This window comes from Scyliorhinus torazame, chromosome 24 (assembly GCF_047496885.1).
Source record: "Scyliorhinus torazame isolate Kashiwa2021f chromosome 24, sScyTor2.1, whole genome shotgun sequence".
NCBI lineage: Eukaryota > Metazoa > Chordata > Chondrichthyes > Carcharhiniformes > Scyliorhinidae > Scyliorhinus > Scyliorhinus torazame.
In genome coordinates, this window is record NC_092730.1 from 33,902,081 (window position 1) to 33,928,174 (window position 26,094).

The 26,094-nt window shown below is 48.8% G+C and overlaps 21 non-coding genes across 21 annotated transcripts; all 21 read left to right on the forward strand.

The window, feature by feature from the left end:
- The first annotated feature begins 2,910 nt into the window (after positions 1 to 2,910).
- Positions 2,911 to 2,993, forward strand: trnal-aag (transfer RNA leucine (anticodon AAG)). The gene has a single exon. It is a non-coding gene; the product is annotated as a tRNA-Leu (tRNA).
- Positions 2,994 to 4,899: 1,906 nt separating this feature from the next.
- trnal-aag (transfer RNA leucine (anticodon AAG)) lies at positions 4,900 to 4,982 on the forward strand. The gene has a single exon. It is a non-coding gene; the product is annotated as a tRNA-Leu (tRNA).
- A 675-nt stretch (positions 4,983 to 5,657) lies between these two features.
- trnag-ucc (transfer RNA glycine (anticodon UCC)) lies at positions 5,658 to 5,729 on the forward strand. Its single transcript has one exon. It is a non-coding gene; the product is annotated as a tRNA-Gly (tRNA).
- Positions 5,730 to 6,891: 1,162 nt separating this feature from the next.
- Positions 6,892 to 6,974, forward strand: trnal-aag (transfer RNA leucine (anticodon AAG)). Its single transcript has one exon. It is a non-coding gene; the product is annotated as a tRNA-Leu (tRNA).
- A 1,906-nt stretch (positions 6,975 to 8,880) lies between these two features.
- Positions 8,881 to 8,963, forward strand: trnal-aag (transfer RNA leucine (anticodon AAG)). The gene has a single exon. It is a non-coding gene; the product is annotated as a tRNA-Leu (tRNA).
- A 675-nt stretch (positions 8,964 to 9,638) lies between these two features.
- trnag-ucc (transfer RNA glycine (anticodon UCC)) lies at positions 9,639 to 9,710 on the forward strand. Its single transcript has one exon. It is a non-coding gene; the product is annotated as a tRNA-Gly (tRNA).
- A 377-nt stretch (positions 9,711 to 10,087) lies between these two features.
- trnal-aag (transfer RNA leucine (anticodon AAG)) lies at positions 10,088 to 10,170 on the forward strand. Its single transcript has one exon. It is a non-coding gene; the product is annotated as a tRNA-Leu (tRNA).
- Positions 10,171 to 10,872: 702 nt separating this feature from the next.
- On the forward strand, positions 10,873 to 10,955 carry trnal-aag (transfer RNA leucine (anticodon AAG)). The gene has a single exon. It is a non-coding gene; the product is annotated as a tRNA-Leu (tRNA).
- A 675-nt stretch (positions 10,956 to 11,630) lies between these two features.
- Positions 11,631 to 11,702, forward strand: trnag-ucc (transfer RNA glycine (anticodon UCC)). The gene has a single exon. It is a non-coding gene; the product is annotated as a tRNA-Gly (tRNA).
- Positions 11,703 to 12,079: 377 nt separating this feature from the next.
- Positions 12,080 to 12,162, forward strand: trnal-aag (transfer RNA leucine (anticodon AAG)). Its single transcript has one exon. It is a non-coding gene; the product is annotated as a tRNA-Leu (tRNA).
- A 701-nt stretch (positions 12,163 to 12,863) lies between these two features.
- On the forward strand, positions 12,864 to 12,946 carry trnal-aag (transfer RNA leucine (anticodon AAG)). The gene has a single exon. It is a non-coding gene; the product is annotated as a tRNA-Leu (tRNA).
- Positions 12,947 to 13,621: 675 nt separating this feature from the next.
- Positions 13,622 to 13,693, forward strand: trnag-ucc (transfer RNA glycine (anticodon UCC)). The gene has a single exon. It is a non-coding gene; the product is annotated as a tRNA-Gly (tRNA).
- Positions 13,694 to 14,070: 377 nt separating this feature from the next.
- On the forward strand, positions 14,071 to 14,153 carry trnal-aag (transfer RNA leucine (anticodon AAG)). Its single transcript has one exon. It is a non-coding gene; the product is annotated as a tRNA-Leu (tRNA).
- A 6,236-nt stretch (positions 14,154 to 20,389) lies between these two features.
- On the forward strand, positions 20,390 to 20,472 carry trnal-aag (transfer RNA leucine (anticodon AAG)). The gene has a single exon. It is a non-coding gene; the product is annotated as a tRNA-Leu (tRNA).
- A 675-nt stretch (positions 20,473 to 21,147) lies between these two features.
- trnag-ucc (transfer RNA glycine (anticodon UCC)) lies at positions 21,148 to 21,219 on the forward strand. The gene has a single exon. It is a non-coding gene; the product is annotated as a tRNA-Gly (tRNA).
- A 1,159-nt stretch (positions 21,220 to 22,378) lies between these two features.
- trnal-aag (transfer RNA leucine (anticodon AAG)) lies at positions 22,379 to 22,461 on the forward strand. The gene has a single exon. It is a non-coding gene; the product is annotated as a tRNA-Leu (tRNA).
- A 675-nt stretch (positions 22,462 to 23,136) lies between these two features.
- Positions 23,137 to 23,208, forward strand: trnag-ucc (transfer RNA glycine (anticodon UCC)). The gene has a single exon. It is a non-coding gene; the product is annotated as a tRNA-Gly (tRNA).
- A 377-nt stretch (positions 23,209 to 23,585) lies between these two features.
- Positions 23,586 to 23,668, forward strand: trnal-aag (transfer RNA leucine (anticodon AAG)). Its single transcript has one exon. It is a non-coding gene; the product is annotated as a tRNA-Leu (tRNA).
- Positions 23,669 to 24,370: 702 nt separating this feature from the next.
- On the forward strand, positions 24,371 to 24,453 carry trnal-aag (transfer RNA leucine (anticodon AAG)). Its single transcript has one exon. It is a non-coding gene; the product is annotated as a tRNA-Leu (tRNA).
- Positions 24,454 to 25,128: 675 nt separating this feature from the next.
- trnag-ucc (transfer RNA glycine (anticodon UCC)) lies at positions 25,129 to 25,200 on the forward strand. Its single transcript has one exon. It is a non-coding gene; the product is annotated as a tRNA-Gly (tRNA).
- Positions 25,201 to 25,577: 377 nt separating this feature from the next.
- trnal-aag (transfer RNA leucine (anticodon AAG)) lies at positions 25,578 to 25,660 on the forward strand. Its single transcript has one exon. It is a non-coding gene; the product is annotated as a tRNA-Leu (tRNA).
- Positions 25,661 to 26,094: the final 434 nt, after the last annotated feature.

The window sequence follows — 26,094 nt, forward strand, 5'->3', positions numbered from 1 at the left end:
ACACACAGCGTGTTGGAGAACGATCGCACTCAGATGCAAGAGTCTGACTGGCGTTCAAAAATAGTAAAACCACATCTGGAATATACAGGGAATATACAGTGAATGGTAGAACCCTCAAGAGTATTGAAAGTCAAAGAGATCTAGGAGTACAGGTCCACAGGTCATTGAAAGGGGCAACACACGTGGAGAAGGTAGTCAAGAAGGCATACGGCATGCTTGCCTTCATTGGCCGGGGCATTGAGTATAAGAATTGGCAAGTCATGTTGCAGCTGTATAGAACCTTAGTTAGGCCACACTTGGAGTATAGTGTTCAATTCTGGTCGCCACACTACCAGAAGGATGTGGAGGCTTTAGAGAGGGTGCAGAAGAGATTTACCAGAATGTTGCCTGGTATGGAGGGCATAAGCTATGAGGAGCGGTTGAATAAACTCGGTTTGTTCTCACTGGAACGAAGGAGGTTGAGGGGCGACCTGATAGAGGTATACAAAATTATGAGGGGCATAGACAGAGTGGATAGTCAGAGGCTTTTCCCCAGGGTAGAGGGGTCAATTACTAGGGGGCATAGGTTTAAGGTGAGAGGGGCAAGGTTTAGAGTAGATGTACGAGGCAAGTTTTTTACGCAGAGGCGAGTGGGTACCTGGTACTCGCTACCGGAGGAGGTAGTGGAAGCAGGGACGATAGGGACATTTAAGGGGCATCTTGACAAATATATGAATAGGATGGGAATAGAAGGATACGGACCCAGGAAGTGTAGAAGATTGTAGTTTCGTCGGGCAGTATGGTCGGCACGGGCTTGGAGGGCCGAAGGGCCTGTTCCTGTGCTGTACGTTTCTTTGTTCTTTGTTCTTAGTTTGAAATGAAATGAAGGTGAAAATTAAATTTAAATCGATTTGCGCATGCAGCATATCTTTGGCCACAGTGCGTCAGGATGGCCGAGCGGTCGAGAGCGCTGCGTTAAGGTCGCACTCTCCTCTGGAGGCGTGGGTTCGAATTCCACTTCTGACATTAACTTTTCACCCACGTGGTTACGTTTCTATAGCAAAATTTGCAGCGCCAGGAAGATCCAATACCTCCCATTCAATGGGTAAGCGGTGGCCTTCTGGAATCAGATTCCTGCTGATATTCGCACAGCAAGACCCCACAGGCAGAAGCTCAGTTCATCACTGGATAATCTGCTCATGACTCTATTTGAGGAATGAATAATGATCCCAGGATTCCGGGTAAATGTCTCGTCTCTTGTTGTAAATAGTCTGGCTGGTTGGATTGTCGAGGTGTCTCAGTCGACATCTCCCAGAAAACCCTTCTGCCGCCTTTACTGGATGAACGTCCTCCTGTTTGGACACTGAGGGTTTTCTGGCTACTTGTTTGTGAAAGCAGCACCAGAAGCAGCTGTGGAGAGAGATTCCAGTCGCAAGGATGCAACTGTATAATTGGATCCTCCACGCCGCTCAGATCTTAGATTCTTAATACCTTCGTGTGAGGAACAGGTCGGCGGGAGTTCGGTCTTTGTTGATTGCAGCAAACTGATCAATGCAACAATGCGAAGCTCCTGAACGCCCAGCGGCTTGGACAAGGACGGCACTCAGATACAGGACTCTGGCTGGTGTTCAAAAATAGGAAAAGCACAACTGATTACAAATGAAATGACAATGAAGGTAGAATTTAAAGTTCTTCTGTGAGTGATGGTGGTGTAATGGTGAGCATAGCAGCCTTCCAAGCAGTTGACCTGCGTTCGATTCCCAACCATCGCAGAAAAAACTTACTTCGAAATTTTGGGCAGCAAGGTCGCACAGTTGTTTCACAGCTCCAGGGTTCCAGGTTCGATTCCCGGCTTGGGTCACTGTGTGTGCGGAGTCTGCACGTTCTCCCCATGTCTGCGTGAATTTCACCCCGGGTTCTCCGGTTTCCTCCCACGGCATAAAGACGAGCAGGCTAGGGGAATTGGTCAAGCGTAATTGCCCTTCGTGTCCAAAAAGCTAGGAAGGATTATTGGGTTGCGGGGTGAGGGTGATAGGATGGAATTGAGGTATTAAGTGGATCGGTGCAGACTCGATGGGCCGAATGGACTCCTTCTGCACTGTATGTTCTATGTCTATTTGTGCACCGAGCATAACAGTTTCTGCAGCTCGTCAGGGTGGCCGAGCGGCCGAAGGCGCGGCGTTAAGGACGCAGTCTCCTCTGGAGGCGTGGGTTAGAATTCTACTTCTGACATTGCCTTTTTTTCCACGAGGTTACATTTCTCCAATAATTGTTCAACCCCAGGAATATCTCATACCTCCCATTCAATGGGGAAGCGGTGGCCTCGGGACGCGAGATTCGTACTTACATTCGCACAGCAAGACCCCACAGTCAGAAGCCCAGTTCATGACTGGATGATCTGCTCAGTGACTCTGGTTGAGGAATTAATACTGATCCCAGGACTCCGGGTAAATTTCCACTTCCATTGTTGGAAATTGTCTGGCTGGTTGGATTGTCGGACGTGAATCAGCTGGCTTCTTCCGGAAAGTTCTTCTGCCGCCTTTACAGCATGAACATCCTCGTGTTTGGCACTGGAGGCGTTATTCGGCTACTTGTCTGTGAAAGCAGCACCAGATGCAGCTGTGCTGAGATTCCAGTCGCCAGGATGCAACTGTCTCATTGGATCCTTCCCGCCTCTCAGATCTTAGACTCTTAATACCTTCGTGTAAGGAATAGTTAGACGGCAGTACGGACTTTGTTGATTGGAGCAAACTGATCAATGCAGAAATGAGAGCTCCTTAACACACAGCGCGTTGGAGAACGATCGCACTCAGATGCAAGAGTCTGGCTGGCGTTCAAAAATAGTAAAACCACATCTAGTTTGAAATGAAATGAAGATGAAAATTAAATTTAAATTGATTTGTGCATGGAGCATATCTTTGGCCACAGTGCGTCAGGATTGCCGAGCGGTCGAAGGCGCTGCGTTAAGGTCGCAGTCTCCTCTGGAGGCGTGGGTTCGAATCCCACTTCTGACATTCCCTTTTCCTCCACGTCGTTACCTTTCTCCAGCAATATTTGCAACACCAGGACGATCCAATACCTCCCATTCAATGGGGAAGCGGTGGCCTCCTGGAATGAGACTCCTGCTGATATTCGCACAGCAAGACCCCACAGGCAGAAGCCCAGTTCATCACTGGATAATCTGCTGATGACTCTATTTGAGGAATTAATAATGATCCCAAGATTCCGGGTAAATGTCTCGTCTCTTGTTGTAAATAGTCTGGCTGGTTGGATTGTCGAGGTGTCTCAGTCGGCATCTCCCAGAAAACTCTTCTGCCGCCTTTACTGGATGAACGTCCTCCTGTTTGGACACTGAAGGGTTTTCTGGCTACTTGTTTGTGAAAGCAGCACCAGAAGCAGCTGTGGAGAGAGATTCCAGTCGCAAGGATGCAACTGTATAATTGGATCCTTCACGCCGCTCAGATCTTAGATTCTCAATACCTTCGTGTGAGGAACAGGTCGGCGGGAGTTCGGTCTTTGTTGATTGCAGCAAACTGATCAATGCAACAATGCGAAGCTCCTGAACGCCCAGCGGCTTGGACAAGGACGGCACTCAGATACAGGACTCTGGCTGGTGTTCAAAAATAGGAAAAGCACAACTGATTACAAATGAAATGACAATGAAGGTAGAATTTAAAGTTCTTCTGTGAGTGATGGTGGTGTAATGGTGAGCATAGCAACCTTCCAAGCAGTTGACCTGCGTTCGATTCCCAGCCATCGCAGAAAAAACTTACTTCGAAATTTTGGGCAGCAAGGTCGCACAGTTGTTTCACAGCTCCAGGGTTCCAGGTTCGATTCCCGGCTTGGGTCACTGACTGTGCGGAGTCTGCACGTTCTCCCCAAGTCTGCGTGAATTTCACCCCGGGTTGTCCGGTTTCCTCCCACGGCATAAAGACGAGCAGGCTAGGGGAATTGGTCAAGCGTAATTGCCCTTCGTGTCCAAAAAGCTAGGAAGGATTATTGGGTTGCGGGGTGAGGGTGATAGGATGGAATTGAGGTATTAAGTGGATCGGTGCAGACTCGATGGGCCGAATGGACTCCTTCTGCACTGTATGTTCTATGTCTATTTGTGCACCGAGCATAACAGTTTCTGCAGCTCGTCAGGGTGGCCGAGCGGCCCAAGGCGCGGCGTTAAGGACGCAGTCTCCTCTGGAGGCGTGGGTTAGAATTCTACTTCTGACATTGCCTTTTTTTCCACGAGGTTACATTTCTCCAATAATTGTTCAACCCCAGGAATATCTCATACCTCCCATTCAATGGGGAAGCGGTGGCCTCGGGACGCGAGATTCGTACTTAAATTCGCACAGCAAGACCCCACAGTCAGAAGCCCAGTTCATGACTGGATGATCTGCTCAGTGACTCTGGTTGAGGAATTAATACTGATCCCAGGACTCCGGGTAAATTTCCACTTCCATTGTTGTAAATAGTCTGGCTGGTTGGATTGTCGGACGTGAATCAGCTGGCTTCTTCCGGAAAGTTCTTCTGCCGCCTTTACAGCATGAACATCCTCGTGTTTGGCACTGGAGGCGTTATTCGGCTACTTGTCTGTGAAAGCAGCACCAGATGCAGCTGTGCAGAGATTCCAGTCGCCAGGATGCAACTGTCTCATTGGATCCTTCCCGCCTCTCAGATCTTAGACTCTTAATACCTTCGTGTAAGGAACAGTTAGACGGCAGTACGGACTTTGTTGATTGGAGCAAACTGATAAATGCAGAAATGAGAGCTCCTTAACACACAGCGCGTTGGAGAACGATCGCACTCAGATGCAAGAGTCTGGCTGGCGTTCAAAAATAGTAAAACCACATCTAGTTTGAAATGAAATGAAGATGAAAATTAAATTTAAATCGATTTGCGCATGGAGCATATCTTTTGCCACAGTGCGTCAGGATGGCCGAGCGGTCGAAGGCGCTGCGTTAAGGTCGCAGTCTTCTCTGGAGGCGTGGGTTCGAATCCCACTTCTGACATTCCCTTTTCCTCCACGTGGTTACGTTTCTCCAGCAATATTTGCAACACCAGGACGATCCAATACCTCCCATTCAATGGGGAAGCGGTGGCCTCCTGGAATGAGACTCCTGCTGATATTCGCACAGCAAGACCCCACAGGCAGAAGCCCAGTTCATCACTGGATAATCTGCTCATGACTCTATTTGAGGAATTAATAATGATCCCAGGATTCCGGGTAAATGTCTCGTCTCTTGTTGTAAATAGTCTGGCTGGTTGGATTGTCGAGGTGTCTCAGTCGACATCTCCCAGAAAACTCTTCTGCCGCCTTTACTGGATGAACGTCCTCCTGTTTGGACACTGAAGGGGTTTCTGGCTATTTGTTTGTGAAAGCAGCACCAGAAGCAGCTGTGGAGAGAGATTCCAGTCGCAAGGATGCAACTGTATAATTGGATCCTTCACGCCGCTCAGATCTTAGACTCTCAATATCTTCATGTGAGGAACAGGTCGGCGGGAGTTCGGTCTTTGTTGATTGCAGCAAACTGATCAATGCAACGACGCGAAGCTCCTTAACCCCCAGCGGCTTGGAGAAGGACGGCACTCAGATACAGGACTCTGGCTGGTGTTCAAAAATAGGAAAAGCACAACTGTTTAGAAATGAAATGACAATGAAGATAGAATTTAAAGTTCTTCAGTGAGCGATGGTGGTATAATGGTGAGCATAGCTGCCTTCCAAGCAGTTGACCTGGGTTCGATTCCCAGCCATCGCAGAAAAAACTTATTTCGAAATTTTGGGCAGCAAGGTAGCACAGTTGTTTCACAGCTCCAGGGTTCCAGGTTCGATTCCCGGCTTGGGTCACTGACTGTGCGGAGTCTGCACGTTCTCCCCAAGTCTGCGTGAATTTCACCCCGGGTGCTCCGGTTTCCTCCCACGGCATAAAGACGAGCTGGCTCGGGGAATTGGTCATGCGTAATTGCCCTTAGTGTCCAAAAAGGTAGGAAGGATTATTGGGTTGCGGGGTGAGGGTGATAGGATGGAATTGAGGTCTTACGTGGATCGGTGCAGACTCGATAGGCCGAATGGACTCCTTCTGCACTGCATGTTCTATGTCTATTTGTGCACGGAGCATAACATTTTCTGCAGCTCGTCAGGATGGCCGAGCGGTCGAAGGCGCTGCGTTAAGGCCGCAGTCTCCTCTGGAGGCTTGGGTTAGAATCGTACTTCTGACATTGCCTTTTTTTCCTCGAGGTTACATTTCTCCAAAAATTGTTCAACCCCAGGAAGATCTAATACCTCCCATTCAATGGGGAAGCGGTGGCCTCGGGACGCGAGATTCGTACTTAAATTCGCACAGCAAGACCCCACAGTCAGAAGCCCAGTTCATGACTGGATGATCTGCTCAGTGACTCTGGTTGAGGAATTAATACTGATCCCAGGACTCCGGGTAAATTTCCACTTCCATTGTTGGAAATAGTCTGGCTGGTTGGATTGTCGGACGTGAATCAGCTGGCTTCTTCCAGAAAGTTCTTCTGCCGCCTTTACAGCATGAACATCCTCGTGTTTGGACACTGGAGGCGTAATTCGGCTACTTGTCTGTGAAAGCAGCACCAGATGCAGCTGTGCAGAGATATTCCAGTCGCCAGGATGCAACTGTCTCATTGGATCCTTCCCGCCACTCAGATCTTAGACTCTTAATACCTTCGTGTTAGGAACAGTTAGACGGCAGTACGGACTTTGTTGATTGGAGCAAACTGATCAATGCAGAAATGAGAGCGCCTTAACACACAGCGCGTTGGAGAACGATCGCACTCAGATGCAAGAGTCTGGCTGGCGTTCAAAAATAGTAAAACCACATCTAGTTTGAAATGAAATGAAGATGAAAATTAAATTTAAATCGATTTGCGCATGGAGCATATCTTAGGGCACAGTGCGTCAGGATGGCCGAGCGGTCGAAGGCGCTGCGTTAAGGTCGCAGTCTCCTCTGGAGGCGTGGGTTCGAATCCCACTTCTGACATTCCCTTTTCCTCCACGTCGTTACCTTTCTCCAGCAAACTTTGCAACACCAGGACGATCCAATACCTCCCATTCAATGGGTAAGCGGTGGCCTCCTGGAATGAGATTCCTGTTGATATTCGCACAGCAAGACCCCACAGGCAGAAGCCCAGTTCATCACTGGATAATCTGCTCATGACTCTATTTGAGGAATTAATAATGATCCCAGGATTCCGGGTAAATGTCTCGTCTCTTGTTGTAAATAGTCTGGCTGGTTGGATTGTCGAGGTGTCTCAGTCGACATCTCCCAGAAAACTCTTCTGCCGCCTTTACTGGATGAACGTCCTCCTGTTTGGACACTGAAGGGTTTTCTGGCTAATTGTTTGTGAAAGCAGCACCAGAAGCAGCTGTGGAGAGAGATTCCAGTCGCAAGGATGCAACTGTATAATTGGATCCTTCACGCCGCTCAGATCTTAGATTCTCAATACCTTCGTGTGAGGAACAGGTCGGCGGGAGTTCGGTCTTTGTTGATTGCAGCAAACTGATCAATGCAACAATGCGAAGCTCCTTAACACCCAGCGGCTTGGAGAAGGACGGCACTTAGATACAGGACTCTGGCTGGTGTTCAAAAATAGGAAAAGCACAACTGATTACAAATGAAATGACAATGAAGGTAGAATTTAAAGTTCTTATGTGAGTGATGGTGGTATAATGGTGAGCATAGCTGCCTTCCAAGCAGTTGACCTGCGTTCGATTCCCAGCCATCGCAGAAAAAACTTACTTCGAAATTTTGGGCAGCAAGGTCGCACAGTTGTTTCACAGCTCCAGGATTCCAGGTTCGATTCCCGGCTTGGGTCACTGTGTGTGCGGAGTCTGCACGTTCTCCCCATGTCTGCGTGAATTTCACCCCGGGTTCTCAGGTTTCCTCCCACGGCATAAAGACGAGCAGGCTCGGGGAATTGGTCATGCGTAATTGCCCGTCGTGTCCAAAAAGCTAGGAAGGATTATTGGGCTGCGGGGTGAGGGTGATAGGATGGAATTGAGGTATTAAGTGGATCGGTGCAGACTCGATGGGCCGAATGGACTCCTTCTGCACTGTATGTTCTATGTCTATTTGTGCACCGAGCATAACAGTTTCTGCAGCTCGTCAGGGTGGCCGAGCGGCCGAAGGCGCGGCGTTAAGGACGCAGTCTCCTCTGGAGGCGTGGGTTAGAATTCTACTTCTGACATTGCCTTTTTTTCCACGAGGTTACATTTCTCCAATAATTGTTCAACCCCAGGAATATCTCATACCTCCCATTCAATGGGGAAGCGGTGGCCTCGGGACGCGAGATTCGCACTTAAATTCGCACAGCAAGACCCCACAGTCAGAAGCCCAGTTCATGACTGGATGATCTGCTCAGTGACTCTGGTTGAGGAATTAATACTGATCCCAGGACTCCGGGTAAATTTCCACTTCCATTGTTGTAAATAGTCTGGCTGGTTGGATTGTCGGACGTGAATCAGCTGGCTTCTTCCGGAAAGTTCTTCTGCCGCCTTTACAGCATGAACATCCTCGTGTTTGGCACTGGAGGCGTTATTCGGCTACTTGTCTGTGAAAGCAGCACCAGATGCAGCTGTGCTGAGATTCCAGTCGCCAGGATGCAACTGTCTCATTGGATCATTCCCGCCTCTCAGATCGTAGACTCTTAATACCTTCGTGTAAGGAACAGTTAGACGGCAGTACGGACTTTGTTGATTGGAGCAAACTGATAAATGCAGAAATGAGAGCTCCTTAACACACAGCGCGTTGGAGAACGATCGCACTCAGATGCAAGAGTCTGGCTGGCGTTCAAAAATAGTAAAACCACATCTAGTTTGAAATGAAATGAAGATGAAAATTAAATTTAAATCTATTTGCGCATGGAGCATATCTTCGGCCACAGTGCGTCAGGATGGCCGAGCGGTCGAAGGCGCTGCGTTAAGGTCGCAGTCTCCTCTGGAGGCGTGGGTTCGAATCCCACTTCTGACATTCCCTTTTCCTCCACGTGGTTACGTTTCTCCAGCAATATTTGCAACACCAGGACGATCCAATACCTCCCATTCAATGGGGAAGCGGTGGCCTCCTGGAATGAGACTCCTGCTGATATTCGCACAGCAAGACCCCACAGGCAGAAGCCCAGTTCATCACTGGATAATCTGCTCATGACTCTATTTGAGGAATTAATAATGATCCCAGGATTCCGGGTAAATGTCTCGTCTCTTGTTGTAAATATTCTGGCTGGTTGGATTGTCGAGGTGTCTCAGTCGACATCTCCCAGAAAACTCTTCTGCCGCCTTTACTGGATGAACGTCCTCCTGTTTGGACACTGAAGGGTTTTCTGGCTACTTGTTTGTGAAAGCAGCGCCAGAAGCAGCTGTGGAGAGAGATTCCAGTCGCAAGGATGCAACTGTATAATTGGATCCTTCACGCCGCTCAGATCTTAGACTATCAATATCTTCATGTGAGGAACAGGTCGGCGGGAGTTCGGTCTTTGTTGATTGCAGCAAACTGATCAATGCAACGACGCGAAGCTCCTTAACCCCCAGCGGCTTGGAGAAGGACGGCACTCAGATACAGGACTCTGGCTGGTGTTCAAAAATAGGAAAAGCACAACTGTTTAGAAATGAAATGACAATGAAGATAGAATTTAAAGTTCTTCAGTGAGCGATGGTGGTATAATGGTGAGCATAGCTGCCTTCCAAGCAGTTGACCTGCGTTCGATTCCCAGCCATCGCAGAAGAAACTTATTCCGAAATTTTGGGCAGCAAGGTAGCACAGTTGTTTCACAGCTCCAGGGTTCCAGGTTCGATTCCCGGCTTGGGTCACTGACTGTGCGGAGTCTGCACGTTCTCCCCAAGTCTGCGTGAATTTCACCCCGGGTGCTCCGGTTTCCTCCCACGGCATAAAGACGAGCTGGCTCGGAGAATTGGTCATGCGTAATTGCCCTTAGTGTCCAAAAAGGTAGGAAGGATTATTGGGTTGCGGGGTGAGGGTGATAGGATGGAATTGAGGTCTTACGTGGATCGGTGCAGACTCGATAGGCCGAATGGACTCCTTCTGCACTGCATGTTCTATGTCTATTTGTGCACGGAGCATAACATTTTCTGCAGCTCGTCGGGATGGCCGAGCGGTCGATGGCGCTGCGTTAAGGCCGCAGTCTCCTCTGGAGGCGTCGGTTAGAATCCTACTTCTGACATTGCCTTTTTTTCCTCGAGGTTACATTTCTCGAAAAATTGTTCAACCCCAGGAAGATCTAATACCTCCCATTCAATGGGGAAGCGGTGGCCTCGGGACGCGAGATTCGTACTTAAATTCGCACAGCAAGACCCCACAGTCAGAAGCCCAGTTCATGACTGGATGATCTGTTCAGTGACTCTGCTTGAGGAATTAATACTGATCCCAGGACTCCGGGTAAATTTCCACTTCCATTATTGTAAATAGTCTGGCTGGTTGGATTGTCGGACGTGAATCAGTTGGCTTCTTCCAGAAAGTTCTTCTGCCGCCTTTACAGCATGAACATCCTCGTGTTTGGACACTGGAGGCGTTATTCGGCTACTTCTCTGTGAAAGCAGCACCAGATGCAGCTGTGCAGAGAGATTCCAGTCGCCAGGATGCAACTGTCTCATTGGATCCTTCCCGCCACCCAGATCTTAGACTCTTAATACCTTCGTGTAAGGAACAGTTAGACGGCAGTACGGACTTTGTTGATTGGAGCAAACTGATCAATGCAGAAATGAGAGCTCCTTAACACACAGCGTGTTGGAGAACGATCGCACTGAGATGGAAGAGTCTGACTGGCGTTCAAAAATAGTAAAACCACATCTAGTTTGAAATGAAATGAAGATGAAAATTAAATTTAAATCGATTTGCGCATGGAGCATATCTTTGGCCACAGTGCGTCAGGATGGCCGAGCGGTCGAAGGCGCTGCGTTAAGGTCGCAGTCTCCTCTGGAGGCGTGGGTTCGAATCCCACTTCTGACATTCCCTTTTCCTCCACGTGGTTCTGTTTCTCCAGCAAAATTTGCAACACCCGGACGATCCAATACCTCCCATTCAATGGGGAAGCGGTGGCCTCCTGGAATGAGATTCCTGCTGATATTCGCACAGCAAGACCCCATAGGCAGAAGCCCAGTTCATCACTGGATAATCTGCTCATGACTCTATTTGAGGAATTAATAATGATCCCAGGATTCCGGGTAAATGTCTCGTCTCTTGTTGTAAATAGTCTGGCTGGTTGGATTTTCGAGGTGTCTCAGTCGACATCTCCCAGAAAACTCTTCTGCCGCCTTTACTGGATGAACGTCCTCCTGTTTGGACACTGAAGGGGTTTCTGGCTACTTGTTTGTGAAAGCAGCACCAGAAGCAGCTGTGGAGAGAGATTCCAGTCGCAAGGATGCAACTGTATAATTGGATCCTTCACGCCGCTCAGATCTTAGACTCTCAATATCTTCATGTGAGGAACAGGTCGGCGGGAGTTCGGTCTTTGTTGATTGCAGCAAACTGATCAATGCAACGACGCGAAGCTCCTTAACCCCCAGCGGCTTGGAGAAGGACCGCTCTCAGATACAGGACTCTGGCTGGTGTTCAAAAATGGGAAAAGCACAACTGTTTAGAAATGAAATGACAATGAAGATAGAATTTAAAGTTCTTCAGTGAGCGATGGTGGTATAATGGTGAGCATAGCTGCCTTCCAAGCAGTTGACCTGGGTTCGATTCCCAGCCATCGCAGAAAGAACTTATTTCGAAATTTTGGGCAGCAAGGTAGCACAGTTGTTTCACAGCTCCAGGGTTCCAGGTTCGATTCCCGGCTTGGGTCACTGTCTGTGCGGCGTCTGCACGTTCTCCCCATGTCTGCGTGAATTTCACCCCAGGTGCTCCGGTTTCCTCCCACAGCATAAAGACGAGCTAGCTCCGGGAATTGGTCATGCGTAATTGCCCTTAGTGTCCAAAAAGGTAGGAAGGATTATTGGGTTGCGGGGTGAGGGTGATAGGATGGAATTGAGGTCTTAAGTGGATCGGTGCAGACTCGATGGGCCGAATGGACTCCTTCTCCACTGTATGTTCTCTGTCTGTTTGTGCACGGTTCATAACATTTCCTGCAGCTCGTCAGGGTGGCCGAGCGGTCGAAGACGCTGCGTTAAGATCGCAGACTCCTCTGGAGGCGTGGGTTAGAATCCTACTTCTGACATTGCCTTTTTTTCACGAGGTTACATTTCTCCAAAAATTGTTCAACCCCAGGAAGATCTAATACCTCCCATTCAATGGGGAAGCGGTGGCCTCGGGACGCGAGATTCGTACTGAAATTCGCACAGCAAGACCCCGCAGGCAGAAGCCCAGTTCATGACTGTATGATCGGCTCAGTGACTCTGGGTGAGGAATTAATGCTGATCCCAGGACTCCTTGTAAATTTCCACTTCCCTTGTTGTAAATAGTCTGGCTGGTTGGATTGTCGGACGTGAATCAGTTGGCTTCTTCCAGAAAGTTCTTCTGCCGCCTTTACAGCATGAACATCCTCGTGTTTGGACACTGGAGGCGTTATTCGGCTACTTGTCTGTGAAAGCAGCACCAGATGCAGCTGTGCAGAGAGATTCCAGTCGCCAGGATGCAACTGTCTCATTGGATCCTTCCCGCCACTCAGATCTTAGACTCGTAATACCTTCGTGTAAGGAACAGTTAGACGGCAGTACGGACTTTGTTGATTGGAGCAAACTGATCAATGCAGAAATGAGAGCTCCTTAACACACAGCGCGTTGGAGAACGATCGCACTCAGATGCAAGAGTCTGGCTGGCGTTCAAAAATAGTAAAACCACATCTAGTTTGAAATGAAATGAAGATGAAAATTAAATTTAAATCTATTTGCGCATGGAGTATATCTTTGGCCACAGTGCGTCAGGATGGCCGAGCGGTCGAAGGCGCTGCGTTAAGGTCGCAGTCTCCTCTGGAGGCGTGGGTTCGAATCCCACTTCTGACATTCCCTTTTCCTCCACGTGGTTACGTTTCTCCAGCAATATTTGCAACACCAGGACGATCCAATACCTCCCATTCAATGGGGAAGCGGTGGCCTCCTGGAATGAGACTCCTGCTGATATTCGCACAGCAAGACCCCACAGGCAGAAGCCCAGTTCATCACTGGATAATCTGCTCATGACTCTATTTGAGGAATTAATAATGATCCCAGGATTCCGGGTAAATGTCTCGTCTCTTGTTGTAAATATTCTGGCTGGTTGGATTGTCGAGGTGTCTCAGTCGACATCTCCCAGAAAACTCTTCTGCCGCCTTTACTGGATGAACGTCCTCCTGTTTGGACACTGAAGGGTTTTCTGGCTACTTGTTTGTGAAAGCAGCGCCAGAAGCAGCTGTGGAGAGAGATTCCAGTCGCAAGGATGCAACTGTATAATTGGATCCTTCACGCCGCTCAGATCTTAGACTCTCAATATCTTCATGTGAGGAACAGGTCGGCGGGAGTTCGGTCTTTGTTGATTGCAGCAAACTGATCAATGCAACGACGCGAAGCTCCTTAACCCCCAGCGGCTTGGAGAAGGACGGCACTCAGATACAGGACTCTGGCTGGTGTTCAAAAATAGGAAAAGCACAACTGTTTAGAAATGAAATGACAATGAAGATAGAATTGAAAGTTCTTCAGTGAGCGATGGTGGTGTAATGGTGAGCATAGCTGCCTTCCAAGCAGTTGACCTGGGTTCGATTCCCAGCCATCGCAGAAGAAACTTATTTCGAAATTTTGGGCAGCAAGGTAGCACAGTTGTTTCACAGCTCCAGGGTTCCAGGTTCGATTCCCGGCTTGGGTCACTGACTGTGCGGAGTCTGCACGTTCTCCCCAAGTCTGCGTGAATTTCACCCCGGGTGCTCCGGTTTCCTCCCACGGCATAAAGACGAGCTGGCTCGGAGAATTGGTCATGCGTAATTGCCCTTAGTGTCCAAAAAGGTAGGAAGGATTATTGGGTTGCGGGGTGAGGGTGATAGGATGGAATTGAGGTCTTAAGTGGATCGGTGCAGACTCGATGGGCCGAATGGACTCCTTCTCCACTGTATGTTCTTTGTCTGTTTGTGCACGGTTCATAACATTTCCTGCAGCTCGTCAGGGTGGCCGAGCGGTCGAAGACGCTGCGTTAAGATCGCAGACTCCTCTGGAGGCGTGGGTTAGAATCCTACTTCTGACATTGCCTTTTTTTCACGAGGTTACATTTCTCCAAAAATTGTTCAACCCCAGGAAGATCTAATACCTCCCATTCAATGGGGAAGCGGTGGCCTCGGGACGCGAGATTCGTACTGAAATTCGCACAGCAAGACCCCGCAGGCAGAAGCCCAGTTCATGACTGTATGATCGGCTCAGTGACTCTGGGTGAGGAATTAATGCTGATCCCAGGACTCCTTGTAAATTTCCACTTCCCTTGTTGTAAATAGTCTGGCTGGTTGGATTGTCGGACGTGAATCAGTTGGCTTCTTCCAGAAAGTTCTTCTGCCGCCTTTACAGCATGAACATCCTCGTGTTTGGACACTGGAGGCGTCATTCGGCTACTTGTCTGTGAAAGCAGCACCAGATGCAGCTGTGCAGAGAGATTCCAGTCGCCAGGATGCAACTGTCTCATTGGATCCTTCCCGCCACTCAGATCTTAGACTCGTAATACCTTCGTGTAAGGAACAGTTAGACGGCAGTACGGACTTTGTTGATTGGAGCAAACTGATCAATGCAGAAATGAGAGCTCCTTAACACACAGCGCGTTGGAGAACGATCGCACTCAGATGCAAGAGTCTGGCTGGCGTTCAAAAATAGTAAAATCACATCTAGTTTGAAATTAAATGAAGATGAAAATTAAATTTAAATCGATTTGCGCATGGAGCAAATCTTCGGCCGCCGTGCGTCAGGCTGGCCGAGCGGTCGTGGGCGCTGCGTTAAGGTAGCAGTCTTCTCTGGAAGCGTGGGTTCGAATCCCACTTCTGACATTCCCTTTTCCTCCACGTGGTTACGTTTCTCCAGCAAAATTTGCAACACCAGGAAGGTCCAATACCTCCCATTCAATGAGGAAGCGGTGGCCTCCTGGAATGAGATTCCTGCTGATATTCGCACAGCAAGATCCCACAGGCAGAAGCCCAGTTCATAACTGGATGATCTGCTCAGTGACTCTGGTTAAGGAATTAATACTGATCCCAGGACTCCGGGTAAGTTTCCACTTCCCTTGTTGTAAATAGTCTGGCTGGTTGGATTGTCTGACGTGTATCTGGCTTCTTCCAGAAAGTTCTTCTGCCGCCTTTACAGCATGAACATTCTCGTGTTTGGACACTGGAGGCGTTATTCGGCTACTTGTTTGTGAAAGCAGCACCAGAACCAGCGGTGGAGAGAGATTCCAGTCGCCAGGATGCAACTGTCTCATTGGATCCTTCCCGCCACTCAGATCTTAGACTCTTAATACGTTCGTGTCAGGAACAGTTAGACGGCAGTACGGACTTTGTTGATTGGAGCAAACTGATCAATGCAGAAATGAGAGCTCCTTAACTCACAGCGTGTTGGAGAACCATCGCACTCAGATGCAAGAGTCTGGCTGGCGTTGAAAAATAGTTAAACCACATCTAGTTTGAAATGAAATGAAGATGAAAATTAAATTTAAATCGATTTGCGCATGGAGCATATCTTTAGCCGCCGTGCTTCAGGATGGCCGAGCGGTCGAAGGCGCTGCGTAAAGGACGCAGTCTCCTCTGGAGGCGTGGTTTCGAATCCCACTTCTGACATTCCCTTTTCCTCCACGTGGTTACATTTCTCCAGCAACATTTGCAACACCAGGAAGATCCTATACCTCCCATTCAATGGGGAAGCGGTGGACTCCGAGAATGAGATTCCTGCTGATATTCGCACAGCAAGACCCCACAGGCAGAAGCCCAGTTCGCAACTGGATAATCTGCTCAATGACTCTATTTGAGGAATTAATAATGATCCCAAGATTCCGGGTAAATGTCTCGTCTCTTGTTGTAAATAGTCTGGCTGGTTGGATTGTCGAGGTGTCTCAGTCGACATCTCCCAGAAAACTCTTCTGCCGCCTTTACTGGATGAACGTCCTCCTGTTTGGACACTGAAGGGTTTTCTGGCTACTTGTTTGTGAAAGCAGCACCAGAAGCAGCTGTGGAGAGAGATTCCAGTCGCAAGGATGCAACTGTATAATTGGATCCTTCACGCCGCTCAGATCTTAGACTCTCAATACCTTCGTGTGAGGAACAGGTCGGCGGGAGTTCGGTCTTTGTTGATTGCAGCAAACTGTTCAATGCAACAATGCGAAGCTCCTTAACGCCCAGCGGCTTGGACAAGGACGGCACTCAGATACAGAACTCTGGCTGGTGTTCAAAAATAGGAAAAGCACAACTGATTAGAAATGAAATGACAATGAAGATAGAATTTAAAGTTCTTCAGTGAGCAATGGTGGTATAATGGTGAGCATAGCTGCCTTCCAAGCAGTTGACCTGGGTTCGATTACCGGCCATCGCAGAAAAAAGTATTTCGAAATTTTGGGCAGCAAGGTGGCACAGTAGTTTCACAGCTCCAGGGTTCCAGGTTCGATTCCCGGCTTGGGTCACTGTCTGTGCGGAGTCTGCACGTTCTCCCCATGTCTGCGTGAATTTCATCACGGGTGCTCCGGTTTCCTCCCGCGGCATAAAGACGAGCTGGCTCGGGGAATTGGTCATGCGTAATTGCCCTTAGTGTCCAAAAATGTAGGAAGGATTATTGGGTTGCGGGGTGAGGGTGATAGGATGGAATTGAGGTCTTAAGTGGATCGGTGCAGACTCGATGGGCCGAATGGACTCCTTCTGCACTGTATGTTCTATGTCTATTTGTGCACTGAGCATAACAGTTTCTGCAGCTCGTCAGGGTGGCCGAGCGGTCGAAGGCGCGGCGTTAAGGACGCAGTCTCCTCTGGACGCGTGGGTTAGAATCCAACTTTTGACATTGCCTTTTTTTCCACGAGGTTACATTTCTCCAAAAATTGTTCAACCCCAGGAAGATCTCATACCTCCCATTCAATGGGGAAGCGGCGGCCTCGGGACGCGAGATTCTTACTTAAATTCGCACAGCAAGACCCCACAGTCAGCAGCCCAGTTCATGACTGGATGATCTGCTCAGTGACTCTGGTTGAGGAATTAATACTGATCCCAGGACTCCGGGTAAATTTCCACTTCCCTTGTTGTAAATAGTCTGGCTGGTTGGATTGTCGGACGTGAATCAGTTGGCTTCTTCCAGAAAGTTCATCTGCCGCCTTTACAGCATGAACATCCTCGTGTTTGGACACTGGAGGCGTTATTCGGCTACTTGTCTGTGAAAGCAGAACCAGATGCAGCTGTGCAGAGATATTCCAGTCGCCAGGATGCAACTGTCTCATTGGATCCTTCCCGCCACTCAGATCTTAGACTCTTAATACCTTCGTGTAAGGAACAGTTAGACGGCAGTACGGATTTTGTTGATTGGAGCGAACTGATCAATGCAGAAATGAGAGCTCCTTAACACACAGCGTGTTGGAGAACGATCGCACTCAGATGCAAGAGTCTGACTGGCGTTCAAAAATAGTAAAACCACATCTGGAATATACAGGGAATATACAGTGAATGGTAGAACCCTCAAGAGTATTGAAAGTCAAAGAGATCTAGGAGTACAGGTCCACAGGTCATTGAAAGGGGCAACACAGGTGGAGAAGGTAGTCAAGAAGGCATACGGCATGCTTGCCTTCATTGGCCGGGGCATTGAGTATAAGAATTGGCAAGTCATGTTGCAGCTGTATAGAACCTTAGTTAGGCCACACTTGGAGTATAGTGTTCAATTCTGGTCGCCACACTACCAGAAGGATGTGGAGGCTTTAGAGAGGGTGCAGAAGAGATTTACCAGAATGTTGCCTGGTATGGAGGGCATAAGCTATGAGGAGCGGTTGAATAAACTCGGTTTGTTCTCACTGGAACGAAGGAGGTTGAGGGGCGACCTGATAGAGGTATACAAAATTATGAGGGGCATAGACAGAGTGGATAGTCAGAGGCTTTTCCCCAGGGTAGAGGGGTCAATTACTAGGGGGCATAGGTTTAAGGTGAGAGGGGCAAGGTTTAGAGTAGATGTACGAGGCAAGTTTTTTACGCAGAGGCGAGTGGGTACCTGGTACTCGCTACCGGAGGAGGTAGTGGAAGCAGGGACGATAGGGACATTTAAGGGGCATCTTGACAAATATATGAATATGATGGGAATAGAAGGATACGGACCCAGGAAGTGTAGAAGATTGTAGTTTCGTCGGGCAGTATGGTCGGCACGGGCTTGGAGGGCCGAAGGGCCTGTTCCTGTGCTGTACGTTTCTTTGTTCTTTGTTCTTAGTTTGAAATGAAATGAAGGTGAAAATTAAATTTAAATCGATTTGCGCATGCAGCATATCTTTGGCCACAGTGCGTCAGGATGGCCGAGCGGTCGAGAGCGCTGCGTTAAGGTCGCACTCTCCTCTGGAGGCGTGGGTTCGAATTCCACTTCTGACATTAACTTTTCACCCACGTGGTTACGTTTCTACAGCAAAATTTGCAGCGCCAGGAAGATCCAATACCTCCCATTCAATGGGTAAGCGGTGGCCTCCTGGAATCAGATTCCTGCTGATATTCGCACAGCAAGACCCCACAGGCAGAAGCTCAGTTCATCACTGGATAATCTGCTCATGACTCTATTTGAGGAATGAAAAATGATCCCAGGATTCCGGGTAAATGTTTCGTCTCTTGTTGTAAATAGTCTGGCTGGTTGGATTGTCGAGGTGTCTCAGTCGACATCTCCCAGAAAACTCTTCTGCCGCCTTTACTGGATGAACGTCCTCCTGTTTGGACACTGAAGGGTTTTCTGGCTACTTGTTTGTGAAAGCAGCACCAGAAGCAGCTGTGGAGAGAGATTCCAGTCGCAAGGATGCAACTGTATAATTGGATCCTCCACGCCGCTCAGATCTTAGATTCTCAATACCTTCGTGTGAGGAACAGGTCGGCGGGAGTTCGGTCTTTGTTGATTGCAGCAAACTGATCAATGCAACAATGCGAAGCTCCTGAACGCCCAGCGGCTTGGAGAAGGACGGCACTCAGATACAGGACTCTGGCTGGTGTTCAAAAATAGGAAAAGCACAACTGATTAGAAATGAAATGACAATGAAGGTAGAATTTAAAGTTCTTCTGTGAGTGATGGTGGTGTAATGGTGAGCATAGCAGCCTTCCAAGCAGTTGACCTGCGTTCGATTCCCAGCCATCGCAGAAAAAACTTACTTCGAAATTTTGGGCAGCAAGGTCGCACAGTTGTTTCACAGCTCCAGGGTTCCAGGTTCGATTCCCGGCTTGGGTCACTGTGTGTGCGGAGTCTGCACGTTCTCCCCATGTCTGCGTGAATTTCACCGCGGGTTCTCCGGTTTCCTCCCACGGCATAAAGACGAGCAGGCTAGGGGAATTGGTCAAGCGTAATTGCCCTTCGTGTCCAAAAAGCTAGGAAGGATTATTGGGTTGCGGGGTGAGGGTGATAGGATGGAATTGAGGTATTAAGTGGATCGGTGCAGACTCGATGGGCCGAATGGACTCCTTCTGCACTGTATGTTCTATGTCTATTTGTGCACCGAGCATAACAGTTTCTGCAGCTCGTCAGGGTGGCCGAGCGGCCGAAGGCGCGGCGTTAAGGACGCAGTCTCCTCTGGAGGCGTGGGTTAGAATTCTACTTCTGACATTGCCTTTTTTTCCACGAGGTTACATTTCTCCAATAATTGTTCAACCCCAGGAATATCTCATACCTCCCATTCAATGGGGAAGCGGTGGCCTCGGGACGCGAGATTCGTACTTAAATTCGCACAGCAAGACCCCACAGTCAGAAGCCCAGTTCATGACTGGATGATCTGCTCAGTGACTCTGGTTGAGGAATTAATACTGATCCCAGGACTCCGGGTAAATTTCCACTTCCCTTGTTGTAAATAGTCTGGCTGGTTGGATTGTCGGACGTGAATCAGCTGGCTTCTTCCGGAAAGTTCTTCTGCCGCCTTTACAGCATGAACATCCTCGTGTTTGGCACTGGAGGCGTTATTCGGCTACTTGTCTGTGAAAGCAGCACCAGATGCAGCTGTGCAGAGATTCCAGTCGCCAGGATGCAACTGTCTCATTGGATCCTTCCCGCCTCTCAGATCTTAGACTCTTAATACCTTCGTGTAAGGAACAGTTAGACGGCAGTACGGACTTTGTTGATTGGAGCAAACTGATAAATGCAGAAATGAGAGCTCCTTAACACACAGCGCGTTGGAGAACGATCGCACTGAGATGCAAGAGTCTGGCTGGCGTTCAAAAATAGTAAAACCACATCTAGTTTGAAATGAAATGAAGATGAAAATTAAATTTAAATCGATTTGCGCATGGAGCATATCTTTGGCCAGAGTGCGTCAGGATGGCCGAGCGGTCGAAGGCGCTGCGTTAAGGTCGCAGTCTCCTCTGGAGGCGTGGGTTCGAATCCCACTTCTGACATTCCCTTTTGCTCCACGTGGTTACGTTTCTCCAGCAATATTTGCAACACCAGGACGATCCAATACCTCCCATTCAATGGGGAAGCGGTGGCCTCCTGGAATGAGACTCCTGCTGATATTCGCACAGCAAGACCCCACAGGCAGAAGCCCAGTTCATCACTGGATAATCTGCTCATGACTCTATTTGAGGAATTAATAATGATCCCAAGATTCCGGGTAAATGTCTCGTCTCTTGTTGTAAATAGTCTGGCTGGTTGGATTGTCGAGGTGTCTCAGTAGACATCTCCCAGAAAACTCTTCTGCCGCCTTTACTGGATGAACGTCCTCCTGTTTGGACACTGAAGGGGTTACTGGCTATTTGTTTGTGAAAGCAGCACCAGAAGCAGCTGTGGAGAGAGATTCCAGTGGCAAGGATGCAACTGTATAATTGGATCCTTCACGCCGCTCAGATCTTAGACTCTCAATATCTTCATGTGAGGAACAGGTCGGCGGGAGTTCGGTCTTTGTTGATTGCAGCAAACTGATCAATGCAACGACGCGAAGCTCCTTAACCCCCAGCGGCTTGGAGAAGGACGGCACTCAGATACAGGACTCTGGCTGGTGTTCAAAAATAGGAAAAGCACAACTGTTTAGAAATGAAATGACAATGAAGATAGAATTTAAAGTTCTTCAGTGAGCGATGGTGGTATAATGGTGAGCATAGCTGCCTTCCAAGCAGTTGACCTGGGTTCGATTCCCAGCCATCGCAGAAAAAACCTATTTCGAAATTTTGGGCAGCAAGGTAGCACAGTTGTTTCACAGCTCCAGGGTTCCAGTTTCGATTCCCGGCTTGGGTCACTGACTGTGCGGAGTCTGCACGTTCTCCCCAAGTCTGCGTGAATTTCACCCCGGGTGCTCCGGTTTCGTCCCACGGCATAAAGACGAGATGGCTCGGGGAATTGGTCATGCGTAATTGCCCGTCGTGTCCAAAAAGCTAGGAAGGATTATTGGGCTGCGGGGTGAGGGTGATAGGATGGAATTGAGGTATTAAGTGGATCGGTGCAGACTCGATGGGCCGAATGGACTCCTTCTGCACTGTATGTTCTATGTCTATTTGTGCACCGAGCAGAACAGTTTCTGCAGCTCGTCAGGGTGGCCGAGCGGCCGAAGGCGCGGCGTTAAGGACGCAGTCTCCTCTGGAGGCGTGGGTTAGAATTCTACTTCTGACATTGCCTTTTTTTCCACGAGGTTACATTTCTCCAATAATTGTTCAACCCCAGGAATATCTCATACCTCCCATTCAATGGGGAAGCGGTGGCCTCGGGACGCGAGATTCGCACTTAAATTCGCACAGCAAGACCCCACAGTCAGAAGCCCAGTTCATGACTGGATGATCTGCTCAGTGACTCTGGTTGAGGAATTAATACTGATCCCAGGACTCCGGGTAAATTTCCACTTCCATTGTTGTAAATAGTCTGGCTGGTTGGATTGTCGGACGTGAATCAGCTGGCTTCTTCCGGAAAGTTCTTCTGCCGCCTTTACAGCATGAACATCCTCGTGTTTGGCACTGGAGGCGTTATTCGGCTACTTGTCTGTGAAAGCAGCACCAGATGCAGCTGTGCTGAGATTCCAGTCGCCAGGATGCAACTGTCTCATTGGATCCTTCCCGCCTCTCAGATCGTAGACTCTTAATACCTTCGTGTAAGGAACAGTTAGACGGCAGTACGGACTTTGTTGATTGGAGCAAACTGATCAATGCAGAAATGAGAGCTCCTTAACACACAGCGCGTTGGAGAACGATCGCACTCAGATGCAAGAGTCTGGCTGGCGTTCAAAAATAGTAAAACCACATCTAGTTTGAAATGAAATGAAGATGAAAATTAAATTTAAATCTATTTGCGCATGGAGCATATCTTTGGCCACAGTGCGTCAGGATGGCCGAGCGGTCGAAGGCGCTGCGTTAAGGTCGCAGTCTCCTCTGGAGGCGTGGGTTCGAATCCCACTTCTGACATTCCCTTTTCCTCCACGTGGTTACGTTTCTCCAGCAATATTTGCAACACCAGGACGATCCAATACCTCCCATTCAATGGGGAAGCGGTGGCCTCCTGGAATGAGACTCCTGCTGATATTCGCACAGCAAGACCCCACAGGCAGAAGCCCAGTTCATCACTGGATAATCTGCTCATGACTCTATTTGAGGAATTAATAATGATCCCAGGATTCCGGGTAAATGTCTCGTCTCTTGTTGTAAATAGTCTGGCTGGTTGGATTGTCGAGGTGTCTCAGTCGACATCTCCCAGAAAACTCTTCTGCCGCCTTTACTGGATGAACGTCCTCCTGTTTGGACACTGAAGGGTTTTCTGGCTACTTGTTTGTGAAAGCAGCACCAGAAGCAGCTGTGGAGAGAGATTCCAGTCGCAAGGATGCAACTGTATAATTGGATCCTTCACGCCGCTCAGATCTTAGACTCTCAATACCTTCATGTGAGGAACAGGTCGGCGGGAGTTCGGTCTTTGTTGATTGCAGCAAACTGATCAATGCAACGACGCGAAGCTCCTTAACCCCCAGCGGCTTGGAGAAGGACGGCACTCAGATACAGGACTCTGGCTGGTGTTCAAAAATAGGAAAAGCACAACTGTTTAGAAATGAAATGACAATGAAGATAGAATTTAAAGTTCTTCAGTGAGCAATGGTGGTGTAATGGTAAGCATAGCTGCCTTCCAAGCAGGTGACCTGGGTTCGATTCCCAGCCATCGCAGAAGAAAATTATTTCGAAATTTTGGGCAGCAAGGTAGCACAGTTGTTTCACAGCTCCAGGGTTCCAGGTTCGATTCCCGGCTTGGGTCACTGACTGTGCGGAGTCTGCACGTTCTCCCCAAGTCTGCGTGAATTTCACCCCGGGTGCTCCGGTTTCCTCCCACGGCATAAAGACGAGCTGGCTCGGGGAATTGGTCATGCGTAATTGCCCTTAGTGTCCAAAAAGGTAGGAAGGATTATTGGGTTGGGGGGTGAGGGTGGTAGGATGGAATTGAGGTCTTACGTGGATCGGTGCAGACTCGATAGGCCGAATGGACTCCTTCTGCACTGCATGTTCTATGTCTATTTGTGCACGGAGCATAACATTTTCTGCAGCTCGTCGGGATGGCCGAGCGGTCGATGGCGCTGCGTTAAGGCCGCAGTCTCCTCTGGAGGCGTAGGTTAGAATCCTACTTCTGACATTGCCTTTTTTTCCTCGAGGTTACATTTCTCGAAAAATTGTTCAACCCCAGGAAGATCTAATACCTCCCATTCAATGGGGAAGCGGAGGCCTCGGGACGCGAGATTCGTACTTAAATTCGCACAGCAAGACCCCACAGTCAGAAGCCCAGTTCATGACTGGATGATCTGTTCAGTGACTCTGCTTGAGGAATTAATACTGATCCCAGGACTCCGGGTAAATTTCCACTTCCATTATTGTAAATAGTCTGGCTGGTTGGATTGTCGGACGTGAATCAGTTGGCTTCTTCCAGAAAGTTCTTCTGCCGCCTTTACAGCATGAACATCCTCGTGTTTGGACACTGGAGGCGTTATTCGGCTACTTCTCTGTGAATGCAGCACCAGATGCAGCTGTGCAGAGAGATTCCAGTCGCCAGGATGCAACTGTCTCATTGGATCCTTCCCGCCACTCAGATCTTAGACTCTTAATACCTTCGTGTAAGGAACAGTTAGACGGCAGTACGGACTTTGTTGATTGGAGCAAACTGATCAATGCAGAAATGAGAGCTCCTTAACACACAGCGTGTTGGAGAACGATCGCACTGAGATGGAAGAGTCTGACTGGCGTTCAAAAATAGTAAAACCACATCTGGTTTGAAATGAAATGAAGATGAAAATTAAATTTAAATCGATTTGCGCATGGAGCATATCTTTGGCCACAGTGCGTCAGGATGGCCGAGCGGTCGAAGGCGCTGTGTTAAGGTCGCAGTCGCCTCTGGAGGCGTGGGTTCGAATCCCACTTCTGACATTCCCTTTTCCTCCACGTGGTTCTGTTTCTCCAGCAAAATTTGCAACACCCGGACGATCCAATACCTCCCATTCAATGGGTAAGCGGTGGCCTCCTGGAATGAGATTCCTGCTGATATTCGCACAGCAAGACCCCACAGGCAGAAGCCCAGTTCATCACTGGATAATCTGCTCATGACTCTATTTGAGGAATTAATAATGATCCCAGGATTCCGGGTAAATGTCTCGTCTCTTGTTGTAAATAGTCTGGCTGGTTGGATTTTCGAGGTGTCTCAGTCGACATCTCCCAGAAAACTCTTCTGCCGCCTTTACTGGATGAACGTCCTCCTGTTTGGACACTGAAGGGGTTTCTGGCTACTTGTTTGTGAAAGCAGCACCAGAAGCGGCTGTGGAGAGAGATTCCAGTCGCAAGGATGCAACTGTATAATTGGATCCTTCACGCCGCTCAGATCTTAGACTCTCAATATCTTCATGTGAGGAACAGGTCGGCGGGAGTTCGGTCTTTGTTGATTGCAGCAAACTGATCAATGCAACGACGCGAAGCTCCTTAACCCCCAGCGGCTTGGAGAAGGACGGCTCTCAGATACAGGACTCTGGCTGGTGTTCAAAAATGGGAAAAGCACAACTGTTTAGAAATGAAATGACAATGAAGATAGAATTTAAAGTTCTTCAGTGAGCGATGGTGGTATAATGGTGAGCATACCTGCCTTCCAAGCAGTTGACCTGGGTTCGATTCCCAGCCATCGCAGAAAGAACTTACTTCGAAATTTTGGGCAGCAAGGTAGCACAGTTGTTTCACAGCTCCAGGGTTCCAGGTTCGATTCCCGGCTTGGGTCACTGTCTGTGCGGAGTCTGCACGTTCTCCCCATGTCTGCGTGAATTTCACCCCAGGTGCTCCGGTTTCCTCCCACAGCATAAAGACGAGCTAGCTCCGGGAATTGGTCATGCGTAATTGCCCTTAGTGTCCAAAAAGGTAGGAAGGATTATTGGGTTGCGGGGTGAGGGTGATAGGATGGAATTGAGGTCTTAAGTGGATCGGTGCAGACTCGATGGGCCGAATGGACTCCTTCTCCACTGTATGTTCTCTGTCTGTTTGTGCACGGTTCATAACATTTCCTGCAGCTCGTCAGGGTGGCCGAGCGGTCGAAGACGCTGCGTTAAGATCGCAGACTCCTCTGGAGGCGTGGGTTAGAATCCTACTTCTGACATTGCCTTTTTTTCACGAGGTTACATTTCTCCAAAAATTGTTCAACCCCAGGAAGATCTAATACCTCCCATTCAATGGGGAAGCGGTGGCCTCGGGACGCGAGATTCGTACTGAAATTCGCACAGCAAGACCCCGCAGGCAGAAGCCCAGTTCATGACTGTATGATCGGCTCAGTGACTCTGGGTGAGGAATTAATGCTGATCCCAGGACTCCTTGTAAATTTCCACTTCCCTTGTTGTAAATAGTCTGGCTGGTTGGATTGTCGGACGTGAATCAGTTGGCTTCTTCCAGAAAGTTCTTCTGCCGCCTTTACAGCATGAACATCCTCGTGTTTGGACACTGGAGGCGTTATTCGGCTACTTGTCTGTGAAAGCAGCACCAGATGCAGCTGTGCAGAGAGATTCCAGTCGCCAGGATGCAACTGTCTCATTGGAT